Here is a 16,203-nt window from a genome sequence, read left to right on the forward strand (position 1 = left end):
AATACGTTGTGGTCCACCAGCGGCCTGCAGAGCTGACAGCAGATTTGGACAGTGAGGAGGTTGGGGAGGAACATGGGCCAGTCCTGGAGTCTGGGGAAGGCTCAGCCAAGAGCTTTGCACCAGAGGCAGAGAGGGGACCATGGCCATCTGGTTGTTATTTGCTGCCTCCGGAGCCTCCAGAGTCTGACATCAGCGAAACTGAAGAACAGCAGGAGCCTGTTCCCAGTGAGCATGCGCAGAGCTGCCAGAAGGCAAGAACAATTAAGAAAACAGGGTCGACTTAGGAGTAAGGCTTGGAGATGATTGGCCCCTCCCATAAGACATAAAAGAGGAGCAAATGGGATGTGAGCTTTTGCAGGAAGTAATTAGTTCAACTGGTTGGTTCAAGCTTTGAAAATTTCTGTTTGACTCTGTGCTAAATTTGGCCTTGTTCTGCATTTGGAAATTAGATCTCTGCAGCATCCCAAGGGAGATAAGGTGGCTGTTTATCAACATTCCTCTGAAAGACTGTGGCAACTCGAGCAGACATCTGTCGGAACCTTCATGGACTTTGTGAACCCTTGCAGACTGGGAATGACCATAATTTCCAGCTGTATAAATAAAATAGGGTTTGGGGTACTAAGATTGTGGTTTATGATTTCTCAGGAAGCCTAGGTCAGAGCAGAATATTGGGGAATTGTAACACAACACATCTAGAGGTCACGAAATTGGAAAAGGCTGTTCTGAGTAATAGTTATGAATAATAAGGAAAAAACCATTTCTGAAATTTTATCATATTGATGAGATTGCATTGGGGTTTCTTTTAAATAAGGGTGTGACCTGTTAGTTATTGTGCAAAATTAACTGTGGGTCATGGCTGCCTAGATGGTGCTATTGTTTAGAAAGTGAAATTAAGCAATTCTGTTCAATGGTATCAGATCTCAAGAGAGAAGGTGGGGGGAAACCTTTGCATTCCAAAAATGAAAAGGATTAAGAAGGTTTCCAGAAACTTGTTCCTTCCAATGGATAGGCTTGACCATTCCAGTGATTTCCTTATTTTTAATAGTTATAAGTAAAATAAAAGGAATGCAATTAACCTAAAACAGATAATACAGAAGCTAAATTATTTTACACTGTATAAGCACTTAATAACTATTAGGAAGGTATCGATAGATGGATAGATAAGCAGGTAGGTAGGTAGAATACGCACAGACACAAAAATATACATACATACATACATACATACATACATACAGTAAAATGAATGGTTCCCTTCCCAAGGTTCCCTGTGCTAGTCATTCCTGACTCTAGGGCACAGTGCTCATCTCTGTTTCAAAGCCGAAGATCCAGAACTCTCCGAAGACATCTCCATGGTCATGTGGCTGGCATGACTCAATGCCAAGGGCCCACGGAACGATGTTGCCTTCTCACCAAAGGTAGTTCCTATTTTACTACCTGCATTTTTACATACTTTCAAACTGCTAGGTAGGCAGAAGCTGGGGCAGGTAAAGGGAACTCACTCTGTTATGTAGCGCTAGGGATTTGAACTGCCAAACTGACAACCTTTCTGATTTACAAGCTTAGCACCTTAGTCACTGAGCCACCACATCCATCCTTCCATCCAACCATCCATCCAACCATCCATCCATACCAGTAGTGGGTTCCAGATCCCGTTGTAACCGGTACAATGCAATGGGGCCAGGGGTCCACCACATGCATGAGCGCAGCATGCATGCAGCTCGCACCTGCGTACTTACCACCCACAATGCTCTGCGACACTACAGCTGCTCAGCGGAGCATCACACAGGCGCCGTACGCTCCGTGTGCATAAACCGATTGGCTCAAATACAGGTGAGGAGGGCGGGTGGGCCCTCCAGAGCACTGTACCAGAACAGTACCTGATGGTCCCGGCAGGCACCGGTACCGGTCGTATCCCACCACTGATACATACATACTATTTATCTTTGCCTTCAAGGAGATTACTACTATAGAAAACTAGATGCAAATAATTTAGTAACAAACACTCAAGTCAATGCAGATCTAGAGGGGGTGTTATTGATATTCAATTAGTATACAGTGATGATGAAGAAGTATATTGCAACAGCAGATTCCTTCCCTTATCATATATGCTCTTGACTAATGACTGAACATAATGACACATTAGCTTATACCCGCAATTCTACTTTTTCTTCAATCTGCAACTATTCCTTTATTCCAATTGATAATGGTGGTGGTAGTGTGTATGTTATAAATGCACCTAGAAACATGGGAATGGGCAAGCTCATTATCCTCCAATTGTGTTCATGACCATCAGAGTACTGGAACATCTACATTGTGCATTTTGAGTGAAGGAGTGGGCAAATGACAATGTTCATCCTCTTCTAAATTGCCCTATGGTGCATCAGAGGTCATGATACAATTATATACCGGTAATCATTTTATTTGCTCAATTACATGAGGCTTGTACTGTCATTTTGATGACATTGTGGTTGTAAACATTTGTTGCACAGGGACATATACACTACTAGATAACCAGTGCCCCATTGGATCATAATTTCTGAGATATTTCCTTACCAGATTCCCCAGTGTCTTCAACAATGGCAGAACTTACAATATACTGCTTTCACTGGAAAAGCTGGGATACATTTAGAGATGTACCTATCTTGAAAATAGCTCTTGTTTAACTGTATGCCACAACAGAGGCAAACATGAACACAGGAAATGCTTTTTGACATTTGGTATTATATCTTAAATGAGCTGATAACCCGGTATTGTCTGGGTATTTATTTATAGGAGAAAATGTCTGGACCAAACATAATTTCTAACGTTGGATTTTCCCCCTTACCAGAAGAAGCCCCTTTGTGGGGTATTGCGATGCCGTTACCATGGCAATTCCACCTCGCTGTACAGTAGAAGTCATTTTAAGGCACAACAGGCTGCATCTTAACAGAACACACACACCAAGGGGTGTTAGAGGTATCTTACCCCCACAGTATTTTTTTCCAGAGAGTAAGTCATCTGTGTACCAAGTTTTGTTGAAATTGCTTGAGGCGTTCTAGAGTTATGCTGGAACACCACACACACACACACACACACACACACACACACACAAACACACACATTTCAAGCCAGGTCTGAACTATGTAAAAGCCTGTATAAAGCAATGCTTCTCAAATTCAAGATTACTGATCAAGTGAACAATGTTCTAATCAGTAAAAGTGGCTCTAATGAGTCTTCCATTAATTATACAATAGAAGAAAAAGATCTGATGAAGTAAAATTTTAGAGTCACATTTTCATGCTATTTAAAGCATACATCCTGTAAGAGAGATTGAGCTTTTATTTTTCTTTTAATAATGTTTCCAAAAATGAAAGTACTTTCATTTGCTGCTTTGCTGCATTTATATCTCTTTGCTGAAATGATTAAAGTTTCAGCTTTGTCCTTTGCTGCTTCAAATCCAGACACACACATACAATTCCATACAGTTAGGAATGATTTAAAATAGCAATAAAACAAGCATCCTTGTATTAATATTTATTATATAGGAGTGCCTGTCAGAAAAAAACAGGACTGTCTGGGCCTTCTGTGATATTTCCAGGATAATTGTTTAAGGAATGTCTGAAACAATCTTGAAACACCAGATGGGAATTAATCCTTGCTTGACTCATCCTATAACTAGAGTGGTAGGAAATATACGAATGCATTTGGCCTAGACCTGATACAACAGTACACCCACATATACACACAGAGATGCATGTGTAACTCAGTGTGCACAAGGTTAGACAGCCAAATGTGTTCTGAAGAGCAGATACACGCAAATATATGCAAGCACATAACACAAAAATGGGGGGAAAAAAGTCTTCTTCTCCATGGAGAGTTGGTGGGAGTGGGAGCCACTATTCCCTCACTGCAGAAGAAAGCATTAAACTCTATGAGAAGGGAAGCTGAGTAGAAAGCTGAAAGGAGGACCCTTTCACTCCAAGGGACCATGTCTGCCCTGATCCTGTCAGGTGTAAATCCTGCTCTCAAGACCTTGGATAATCCTGAGAGAACTGTTTTCTGCTACCATTAGATCGCATAGTACTTCGAATGCAGTATTGCCAGCCAACTCTGCCCACAGTCTGGAGTTCGACAGGGCATCCACCCTTCAGAGGTGGGTAAAATGAAGACCCAGATAGATGGAGGCAATATGCTGACATTGTAAAATCACCCAGAGAGTGTTGTAAAGCACTATGTGGTGGTACACAAGACTAAGTGCTATTGCTATTGCTATCACTAACACTGCAGAAATAGTTCATCTGCATCTCAACTGCTTGCAACACCATTGGTAGTCAGACAATTCTGGGCAGCTATGATGAATTACACAAAAATCAGGCTGATTTTTTTTTTAGTCTGCTGGTTTCCTTCCCATAACCCCACTTCGACAAGGGCTCCAACCTTAATTTCTCCAGAATTATGCATTATAATTTTCACTGTGAAAAAAACCTGGTCAATAAAAATTAACAATATATTTTTTAAAAAAATATGCAAAGCACTGACAGCAGCTATGCTTGTATTGGGAGAAAAACACAGAACATTTCCCTAATCAATTCCTGGCACACAAGCAACTTTTAGAAAAGCTGTGAGAAAAGGGAGCGTGTGCTACCGAGCCTGAAACCACAAATCCTCCACTATGCATGCAGCGATCTCTGATGAAAGAAAAACACCAGCCTCCTTGAGAATAAACCTCACCACCAGAGAAAAACGAACATAAAACTCAGTGCTTGCTGAGCTAAAGGCTTCCTGTTAAAGGAGGATGACTGCAGATAAGCTGATGACAGAGAAAAAACGAAAGAAAACCGATCATATGTATAGGAGATGACCAGGCTGAGCCTGAGGGAGGGGTCAAATGCATCATCAGCCATGAGTCCCTTCGTGCCCAGAAGAGATCTAAGTCGAGCCCACCTTAAATCCCTTCTATTCTTATCTCCTGTTAGTTTCCCTTGGCTGTTAGTAGTTCAGATTCTTATACAGAGCTTAAGTTTACAATACATTTTTATACCAATTTGAACAGTCTGGATCTCCTGACTTTCCTGGGGCTTGACATCATGGATTTCTGTATTGAGGCCTATAAAAATTCCCCCACCCTTCAACAGAACTTCAAACCAGCTCACTTTCCAGGCAGAAAATGTGGCCTGGTCATCTCTAATAGAAGCACCATGCATTTGTGTGGGTAGGGGAACAGCATCATGATGTGCCATCAAGTTGTGGTCAACTCTCAGACACCACATGGATAAAGTTTTTCCAGGGTGATTTAGCTCTTAATTCAGTTTTTCAGGTGTCCCAATGATACAATCTTATCTTTCTTTCCCAGCATACAAGCCTTCTCTGGAGAACTACTGTATTTTTCAGAGTATATAACGCACCAAGATTTTGAAGAGTTAAATTTAAAACACTTTTTTGCCCTCTGCAGACCTCCCAAACCCTCTGCACATCTCATTTTTTTGTGAAAAATGAAGCATGCAGAGAGTTTGATAGGCCTGCAAAGTGCTCCTAGGGGCTGGCAGGGGGGGGGAGCAAAAGTGAACAAAAAATGGCCCATTTTTTGCCAAAAAGGGGCATGCATAGCCTTTAGGAGGCTTGTAGAGTGCTCCTGGAGGTGGGGGGGGCAAAAATTAGCAAAAACAGCCTGTTTTTTTTGCTCATTTTTGCCTTCCCCAGCCCCCAGGAGCATTTGCAGGCCTCCCAAACCCTCTGGATGTGAAGGGGTGGGGTTTTGTGAGCCAAAAATGCTGTATACAGTGTATAAGACGCACCCAGATTTTCACTCTCTGTTTTGGGGGGAAAAGGTGCATCTTATACTCCAAAAAATGAGGTAGGTCTTCATATTATGTGCCTGAATTAGGATAACTTAAGCTTGGCCACTTGTTCTCTAGATTGATCTGCTCAATGATCCATTTGTTTGTTTTCTTGGTATTTATAGGAGTCTTCACCAACCAAATTCAGAAGCGTCAATACTTTTCCTATCCTGATCCTTCAAAGTATAGCTTTCACTTCCATATGGCAATGCCATTACTTGTGTACTTCTGATTTTTGTAGGTGCAGATCCATCATGGGATTTGAATACCTTTTTCCAGGCCTCCGTAGCTGTTCTATTTCTCGACTGCTTATTCCTTTGCTGTTGATAGTTCATTCTAAAATGCAGAAACTATCTATCAATTCAGTATCTTTACTGTCAATTCTAAAGCTGGTTGTTCTACCTATTATCATTACTTTGGCCTTCTTTATATTTAATTTTAGTCCCATTTTTTTCACTCCACTCCTTGAGTTTCATTACTAGAGCTTGCAGAGCCTTAACATTTTCAGCTATCAGAATAGCGTCATCAGCATAGTGCAGATTATTGATGTTTCTCCTTCCAATTTTATAAACCACAGTCATCTTCTTCCTTGATATATATTTAGCATTCAGGGTGAATAAACAGAGGGAAAATATACAGCCTTGTCATAGTTCTCTGGCTTATCTCTTTATTTGGACTTTATAACTTGATTTAATGGTGTGAATGATCAAAGCTTCAAAGGGGCTGTGTCCCTGAGAACTTCAGGGACAGGAGTGAATAAATTTTGTCTGTGTCCAGCATTTCTTTTCTTTGCTCAAGTAACTACTAGTTAGTTCCCTATTTCTCTTCTATTAACAGGTCATGACCACACAATCTCTCTTACACCTACCTATGTTTATAGAGTTTCAAAAACTGATAAAGGACAGAATAATAGAAAAGTTAGAAAAAGACAGAAGTGAGAAAAAGGAGACTTAAAAGTAAAACCTGAAAAGAAAATATATATGAAAAAAGTAGAAGAGTAACTTCCAAAGTTCTTTAGTACAGATACAAATATATAATAATCATGACCACACAATAATCATGCCTGTTTTTCATGGCCCCAAATTCTTCTTTAAGCAGAAACTTATGAAAAATTGGTGGCACAACTTTTTGAGTCCAAAAATACTTTAAGAATGCGGTGAAAATTCTAACACACATTTAAGAGAATTTATCTGAGAACCCCTCTAAATCGATGGAAACAGTTAGCTCAACCCACCTTGCAATACTGTTTTTTTCACTGTGGCCCTCAGGTTCTTCAAAAATATTGTAGCACCACAAACTAAAGATTGCCTTTCTATATCACAGAATAAAAAGAGAGGTGCATTTTGTGGTTGGATTTTTTTGTTGAACAACACCAATCCTCATTGTAGTATGTTTTGATTGTCTCTTTTATCAACCTTTTAGTTTTACTGTCTTATCCCACAACATTATCAAGTTCTTGCATTCTAACATAACTCCAGCACGGAGTCCTAATATTCCATTATTCAATGTCTTCCAGGATTAAAAACTGCAATTTATGAATTATAGCCGCAAGTCAATGGAAGCCAAATTCATAGTATACTGAAATCCTTCAACTAATTAAAACTTTTCATGCAAACAACAATAAAGCCTTCTTGATTTTATGACACAGCTATCTTTGTATTAGCCTCTGGTCAAAACTTTATAAACAATATTTATCAAAATCTAACTTACATTAATAATAGCAATAGCACTTAGACTTGTATACCGCTTCACAGTGCTTTACAGCCCTCTCTAAGTGATTTACAGAGTAAGCATATTGTCCCCAACAATTTGGCTCCTCATTTTACCCACCTTGGAAGGATGGAAGGCTGAGTCAACCTTGAGCCTGGTGAGATTTTAACTGCCAAATTGCAGGCAGGCAGCAGAAGCAGCCTGCGGTACTGCACTCTAACCACCGCATCACCATGGCTCATAAGCCATGGTGGGATTCAAACATTTTTACTACCGGTTCTGTGAGTGTGGCTTGGTGGGCGTGTTGGGGGAAGGATACTGTAAAATCTCTATTCCTTCCCCATTCCAGGTGAAGGTTACTGCAAAATCCCCATTCCCTTCTGATCAGCTGGGACTCGGGAGACAGAGAATAGATGGGGGCGGGACCAGTCAGAGGTGGTATCTCCAGAACTGGTCAGAACCTGCTGAATACCACCTCTGCTCATAAGCATGGGTATTTGTGATAGATGCAAGCAATTGAAATTTTCTTTACATCTGATTTTATATGTACAATGTGTAATCATGCACAAATTGCAATATTCTTCGAATATCCTTGATAAAATATGTGGGGGAATAAGAGGACCAAATAAAATAAGGAAAAACAATTGGCATTAATTTTGGTTCTTTTGGAACACATGTTGACAATTGCAGCATCATATTAATGACAACAGTGATTAATATGATGCTGCAATTATGGATGCAATCATATTTTTGAGGTGAATAATAGTATTGTATATTTGCTATTTTTCATAAGGGTTTCTAATACTTAGGGAATAACTTGTTACAGCAATATTAATTTTTGACTCTCATTGAACCAACCTCTTGCCATAGGAACATCCTTGATATTTGACTTTGTACCTGTAGTCTTTAATACTGTTCAACAGCAAGTTTACTTTTGTGTTCTAAACTTGGGACTGGATTTATGACTATGAGATTAGCTAGAAAGATTGATTACTGCAGCAATTTAGATAATGAGCTGCTGATCTTAAAGCTAAGACAGAGGTCTACCATCATGAATAAAGCATCTCATGGAATTCTAAACTGGTTACTGATGTACAATGCATCTGAACAAAAACATAATTTTGTCCAGTTTGATAAGTACAGGCTGAGGATGTGACCAAGATATTTGAGGAGAATTACCCTATTTGGGCTCTTTTGATTTTCCTTGCCTATCATGGCTAAATTTAGTTAGGCTGGTGGACATAAATGCACATTATCCATTAGAGGATCAATTAGTCCCAAACTAACAAAAGTGAATCCCAGAAGAATCAAATTGGATCACTTTATGGGGATCGATGTCCGTCAGCTTGATGGCTGCCTCTGAAGGGTCTATGACAAATTGCCACAGCCAACTTGCCATGGACAATTCGCCATGGCCATCTTGCCCCAGGACAACTCACTGCAGGACAAGAGTTACCCTAGTATCAAAGAAATAGTGGAACAGAATCATTAAAGAAAGGATGCAAAAGGAGGGCAAAATGAAATGTGAATGGCAAAAATTAAAATAATTTTTATTTATTTTAAATAATTGAATAGAATTATAGAATTGTCCCACAATGAATTGTCTCGCAGTGAGTTGGCCGTGGCGAATTGTCCTGTGCCAAGTTACCTGCGGTGAATTTGCTATGGCAAGTTGTCCCATTCCCGCCTCTGAAGGCCAGCTGCTGGGAGACTAGGACCCTTCCCTGTGAAGTTGGTTGGTCACAGTGAAAACAGACTGCTGGACTAGAAGGGCACTGCTTATGTCCTTATGATATTGTGGTAAAAAGGGTAATGATATCTAAGTATTCTTGAAGGATACTCATTATCAAAATCTACTCCAGTTTAGATTCTGGTCTGGGCTCTTGTTTATTTTCTGCATTCCATATGGGGAAAACTTAACAGGTGCAATATCATTATGATGTGGATACATAAATTCACAGAGGTAACTGTCAACTATTGGTCCATAACCCATCTTATTTGGTGGGAAAAAAGTGTGAGAGAACCAAAATAAACAGAGGTAATCGATGGACAAAACTCATTAAAAGGCCAAAAACTTCTTTGCAGGCTAAAAAGCAACAGAAGCGCTGGTCTGATTATTGGATAAATTAAATGTGGTCATCTTGATAACTTTACTGGGAGAAGGACAGAATGAGTATAACAGCATTTCACACCAAGAACCCAGTAGGCTCCCAGATCTGTGCTACAGATCAACAAAAGCAAAGAATAGTACTGTATGTAACTGAATACTCAGTACTATATTTTATGTTGCCTGAGATATCGGTATGATATTAGAGGGCCTACTGCTGTAGCTTAAAGAAGTTTTTTTTAGTTTTCAAAAACATATTTTATAATAATAGATAAATACCTGGCATTGTAATGCTTCATTAAAATGGCAAAAGTATAAGTAATCAATTGAGATTTTGTAGTTACACAAAAGTTCTTCTCATCTTCTTCAGAATCAGGATCTCGTTTTTCTGGGGCCAATATTAACCCCATCATCCACCCACCCACTCAGCCATCTATCATCCTGCTTGGTGATTTGGCAGTGTTGGGATTGCTAAATTTTCTTCTGCCTTGCTAGCGCTTTGCTGCAGAATCACTGCTGCAGTGCTATTGCACATTAATTGGGGACAAAAAGAACTACGAACAAGTGGAAAGACAGCAGCAGCAATGGCACAAAACGCACAAAATGTACAAGAGACTTCATTTGCATGCAGTTAATGTCATCATATAAAGGAGTAATGTCAGCTGTAATGCAGGGTATCCTAAAAGGCCATCGTTGTTATTAATTCAGAAAGGCTTGCTACCATGTGAAAATAACGAACTATTTGAACAATAACCAGAAAGTAAACATATAATTATACTTATAAAAGGATGTATAGAATTATTTTTCATGGAGATTAGGAACAGCATCCTTTTTCTATTGCTTTGCTATGTCTTTGTAGCTGAAACAGAGGGTTAATTTTATTTCAGTGTTTCATCAAAAGTGTGTCTTGAAGGTCATATTTCAATCTGAAACTACATGTTGGCTGAAAAAGTTTTGATTATTTCAGTGAAACTTGTTGCCACTTAACCACACACTTAAGAGATCTGTGTGAAAGTAGGAAAGTCATTAAACAAAATTGTATTATGATGGTGGAGACACATTTAAATCACTACCCCTGCTAAAAAATATAATGTATCTTTGCAATAGCTGCTTTGTATTAGAGAAACAGGCCTATTCAGTATAATGCAAGTGAGGCTAGAGCCGTTTCGTTGGTAAATTAATATTAGGGAATAAGAATTGAATGTGATACTGAAATTTAACATAAAGTATGGCTTTTGATTATAACTATCTTTATTGGCTATCATTCAATGGAAATGATTTTTTTTGCTATATTGAAATACACTAAAACCTTTGCTAACTGAAACTCATCCCCTCTAAAAGAATTTACCAGTGGTGTCAAACTGGTGGCCTGCACTGTTCCCAAAGTGCTATATCAAAGCACATTAATAGAAAGTTATGTGGAAGGGAAAAGTGTGGAAGAAAAAGGTGCACGAGCAGCAGGGATGACTGCAGCCTGGAGAGGATTGTCAGGAAAAGGCCATTCAAAAGTATTGGGGACTTTCACAAAAAATGGACTGAGGCTGGAGTCAGTGCATCAAGAGCCACCATACACAGACGGATCCTGGACATGGGCTTCAAATGTCGTATTCCTTTTGTCAAGCCGCTCCTGAACAACAAACAACGTCAGAAGCGTCTTACCTGGGCTAAAGACGAACAGACCTGGTCTGTTGCTCAGTGGTCCAAAGTCCTCTTTTCTGATGAGAGCAACGTTTGCATCTCATTTGGAAACCAAGGATCCAGAGTATGGAGGAAGAATGGAGAGGCACACACTGCAAGATGCTTGAAGTCCAGTGTGAAGTTTCCACAGTCTGTTTTGATTTGGGGAGCCATGTCATCTGCTACAGTGGTCCATTGTGCTTCATTAAGTTCGGATCAATGTAGCTGTCTACCAGGAGATTTTAGAGCACTTCATGCTTCCTTCCGTAGACGAGCTTTATGGGGATGCTGGCTTCATTTTCCAGCAGGACTTGGCACCTGCCCACACTGCCAAAAGCAGCAAAACCTGGTTCAATGACCGTGGGATTACTATGCTTGATTGGCCAGCAAACTCGCCTGACCTGAACCCAATAAAGAGACTATGGGGCATTGCCAAGAGAAAGATGAGAGACATGAGACCGAACAATGCAGAAGAGCTAAAGGCTGTTTTGAAGCATCCATAATGGTCTTCCATAATACCTCAACAGTACCACAGGCTGATAGCTTCCATGCCACGCCGCATTGAGGCAGTAATTGCTGCAAAAAAGGCCCAAACCAAGTACTTAGTACATATGCATGCTTATACTTTTCAGAGGTCCAATATGGTTCTATGTACAATCCTTGTTTTATTGATTGCATGTAATATTCTAATTTTCTGAGATTGTGGATTTGGGGTTTTCATGAGCTGTATGCCATAATCATCACAATTATGACAAATCACGGCTTGAACTATGTTGCTTTGCATGTAATAAGTCTATCTCATATATTAGTTTCACCTTTTAAGTTGCATTACTGAAATAAATGAACGTTTGCATGATATTCTAATTTTTCGAGTTTCACCTGCATCTTCTTGTATGATTTCTCCAAAGAATCTATCCTGATACGTTAGCTTTTCATCCAGTGCAATTTGCCAAATATTTGAAAGCTGTCATTAGAAAAGTGAATTGGTCACCATCAGAAGAAGTACAATAATGTCCTTGTGAAATAAGTCTTTTTGGAGATCATAGAAAAATCAGGTGACAGCACCAATCTTCAAAATTCAATATGAATACTTGCAGGCAGAATAATAAAATTTGCAGGCAGAAGCACCACATATGGAATTCCTTTTTCTTACACTCCAGCATAACCTCCTTTCTGACTAATTAATTTGGGGTTGCAACCTTCTGCCATGGAAGTTTCTGCAAAGATTACATTTATATCTGCTCGATACATCCTTGTATCTAATTATTAAAGAGGCAAGAATCCTATTTTCAACTGGCTACCCGATTTTCAGCATAGCTAAAGTAGAGAAGAAATGTGTGGTCTCCCACGCTCACCATAGTTCTACACAGCATGGGCAGTCATAAGCTTTTGGGATGCTGAAAGTTATTGTTCAGGAATAGGTCCCTGGTCCCCTACCAGAGCCTAGAAAATTTCATCTCAACTTCAGTATGGTTAAGAAAATACAGAGTGGCAATATTTGATGCAAAAGCTTTTTGGTGTGGTCAGATGAGAAATCAGTTCAATGAGTTGTTCTAATGGAAAGGCAGAAACTGTAGGTATAAATGTGTTTTTGATTTATTTATCATACACTGAAGTGTTAAGAGTAGTAAGCAACTCCTAAAAAGTAAATGCCAGCATTCTAATACCCAAAAGCTCTCAGAAATCTACATGGCAACACGCAGCCTTAAGATACATGAGTCAATCAGGCATCTTAATGCCTAAAATAGATTCTAAGGTACAGTCTGTCTGCAGTAGGATTCCTGGGGAATCGCTGCATTATCTGTCTAAATTAGGGCCTTGCCAAGTAGTTGCTCAGATAGGGAAAAGGCAGAGCAACTCTGTAATCAATGTCATTTAAAGATTAATAGCCCAGAGAAGATCCCCTTCATTCTATCTTTATCAGAGGGCTGGATCCTGCAAAGAAATGGAGTTCTTTTTCCCTCTATTACTAGATAATCTTTCTATAGGCTAGTGACAGCTAACCTTTTTGTCCTTGTGTGTGCCTCATTCCCCCTGTGCATGTGCACAACCCCCCCACACACCCCATTTTGGGCCTAGCAGGCCTCCCTAAAGCCTCCTGGGACAAAAAATGAACTGTGGGTGGGCACCCCCCCCATGCATGCGCCCATGACCCACCCTGTGCATGCACATGCATCTCCCACATGCGTGCCAGAGACCTGAAAATGAGCTGGCCAGTGGGAGGCATGTGTACATGTGTGGCGGAGATGAGCTGGGCGACGGCTCGTGTGCCCACAGAGAGGACTCCATGTGCTATGTTCACCATCATGGCTATAGGCCCTGCTGCAGCTATATGCTACTTGGAAGAAGACTGGATTAACTACTACTCACCATCACCCCCTAATGGTTTTCTTTTCCCAAATGTCCAGGATTAAAGGCTGTCAAGATGATTACTGCTGGAATAAAAATAAGATGTGCCCAGGAAAAGGTATCATGGCATGAACTGAAATCATTTTCAACTGTCTTCTCCAAGCATCTCTGTCAAACGAGATGTGGCATTCTGGAGAAAGAGCTTTTTTGGAGAGACATTCCGGTAGGAGACTCTATGGAAGCCCAGTCCAACTCTAACTTAAGATACTAAATTCAATTACATGTCATTGGTTTAAATGAACTACATAGACCAGGGGTGTCAAACTCAAAGCCCACATGCTGGCTCTGCCCTGTGAGCTGCTTAAACCTGGCTCGTGGGGCTGTCCTGGAAGTAGTGAAGGAATGGCCTGCAGGGCCTCTGCCAGTGAAAATGGATTCGCCGGCTCCATTTTTATGGGCAGAGGGCTGAAGGAGGCAGTGCCCAGGCCACCACAGATGCCCCGGGCATGAGTGACGTTGAGTTGGCTACATCCACCCAGGCCACGCCCCCACGGTCAAACACAACCCTGATGTGGCCTTCAATAAAATCGAGTTCTCTGGCCTAGAAAATGTGCTGTTGCGGATAAATTTCCATAATTAATCCACCTTTTTAGCGAGACGCACAAATATGACTTTTTAAATACAACTTTTTAACAGTTGCTATAAACACTTCTTTACCACAATAATTATGGTGATGAAGAATATGGATTTTTCTAATTTGATTATGTGCTGTGAACTTTTGCACCTAAAACCAATAGATGGCAGAGATTATATTCATTACAGCCAGCCAGGTAACACTGAAATCCATTTTTGTAATTCACTGCGTTTTAAGGTAAAAGAAATCTTGACAGATTTTTCACATAAAAGAGGGGTTCAATTGGTGCATTCATTCATTTCTAGATCTTTTTAAAGATCTCTGCCACCTTTATCCACCCAATTATAGATCCTTTGTGTATTTCAAAATACTTAAAGCCACTGTTTTATATGATCTGTTTCATTACTTTCATTCTTGATTAATTGATCTGCTTTCTGTTGCTAAAAAATAAGCATGGTTAACTGCAGAGAGAAGCTGCACAGAATCCCAAGACTGTATTACTGAAAAATGGCAACAAACTAATTGCATTCTGGAAGCAGAACTGGCCAGGTAGTTTTGAAAAAAATTTAGGGTAGGAATGGTCCAGTCTCTTTTCCCTAATCCTTCCCTCACTCCAATTTCCACCCTTCACTCCAAAATGAAAAATGGACCATAATATTGATCTCTATCTCTTCCATTTAAATCATCAACATAACAGAAGCTCCTGTGAGCTAGTCCTCAACTTATGACCTTATTACAATTGATTTTAAGATTGTTTTATCTTGGTTGTTAAGTGAATCACATGGTCATTAAGTGAATCATGCCATTGTTAAATGAATCCAGCATCTTCAAATGACTTTGCCTTACAGAAATTCATATGACTGCAAGATGTGGCAAACATTGTCTTGGTTGCTAAGTGCTCAAATTGCAATCACGTGACTGTGGGGGTAGTATTTTAGTTGCAATTTAAAGGCAGGTTGCAAGTTATTTTTTCCAAGGCCATCATAACTTTGAATAGTCATTAAACAAATGGCCGTAAGTCAAGGACAACCTGTATATCTGGCAATTATATTTAACATATCCTTGTATGTTCCTTTATTCTTCTTTTATTATATCAGAGTCATTTTATATCCTTAAAATGTTATATGGAAGAGTTAGTCATTTGGAATTTGAGACATACTCAAAATAAAGAAGATCCTTTCTTCCTAGGGGGCCCACATTGATCATTTTTGCTATGTTCTTAACACTCATGCTGATAAGGTTTGAATTTTGAAATCTCATTGCCTAAGCTGGTTTTCAATCAGTTTTGTTAAAATAATCATATAAACAAACACGGCACAACTATTTTGCATGGTAATTGGCATCCATATTCCCTAGTTCAATATTTGATTTACATCAAAATTAGGTGTCTCAGAATAAATCTTGCATTGATTGGAGATGGAGGACACCAATAATAAAATAAAGTTCACTTTTCCAGGGGACTAAGAAAGTAAAATGCCTCTTTGCAAAACTGCTACTGTGATTTTGGTAAACATTCCTTGAATGCATTTAGAATTAGATGATCCTGTAAACGGCAAGAAAGATTACAATTAGTTTGCATCATCTCCTGCTTTATTTAATTATATTTGAATAATAACTGTGTGATGCCTCTGACTTAATAAGCCACATCTTTGCAAATTAAAGGTTTTATTTCTCTTGAGTAAACTAGTTGGCTTAATGCCATCATATTTAAATTCAACAGTCATGAGTAGTACCACTACATTTACAGCTAAAATATTATAGCTGGCAAAACAATTTGCTACTATTTAGATCTAGGCAATTATCCCTTTGGTTGATGTTTCTCAGGCAAGTTAATTTGCGGTATAATAATTATAGCGAGCTTAGCAGTTGAATGAGATACACAGCATTACAATGCCATTGTCAGCACACAA

General features: G+C 39.6%; 1 protein-coding gene across 2 annotated transcripts in view; it reads right to left on the bottom strand.

Moving 5' to 3' along the window:
* Positions 1–16,203, bottom strand: part of SH3GL2 (SH3 domain containing GRB2 like 2, endophilin A1) — a 120,195-nt gene that overhangs the window by 30,783 nt on the left and 73,209 nt on the right. The window contains exon 1 of one of the 2 annotated variants that reach the window (XM_032214668.1): positions 11,293–11,334. The exons of the other annotated variant lie outside the window; for it this stretch is intronic. The gene's annotated coding sequence lies outside the window, so the exon portion shown is untranslated. Of the gene's footprint in view, positions 1–11,292; positions 11,335–16,203 lie in introns of those variants that run through there. 2 annotated transcript variants of the gene reach the window in all.

This window comes from Thamnophis elegans, chromosome 3 (genome assembly GCF_009769535.1).
Source record: "Thamnophis elegans isolate rThaEle1 chromosome 3, rThaEle1.pri, whole genome shotgun sequence".
Classification (NCBI taxonomy): Eukaryota; Metazoa; Chordata; class Lepidosauria; order Squamata; family Colubridae; genus Thamnophis; species Thamnophis elegans.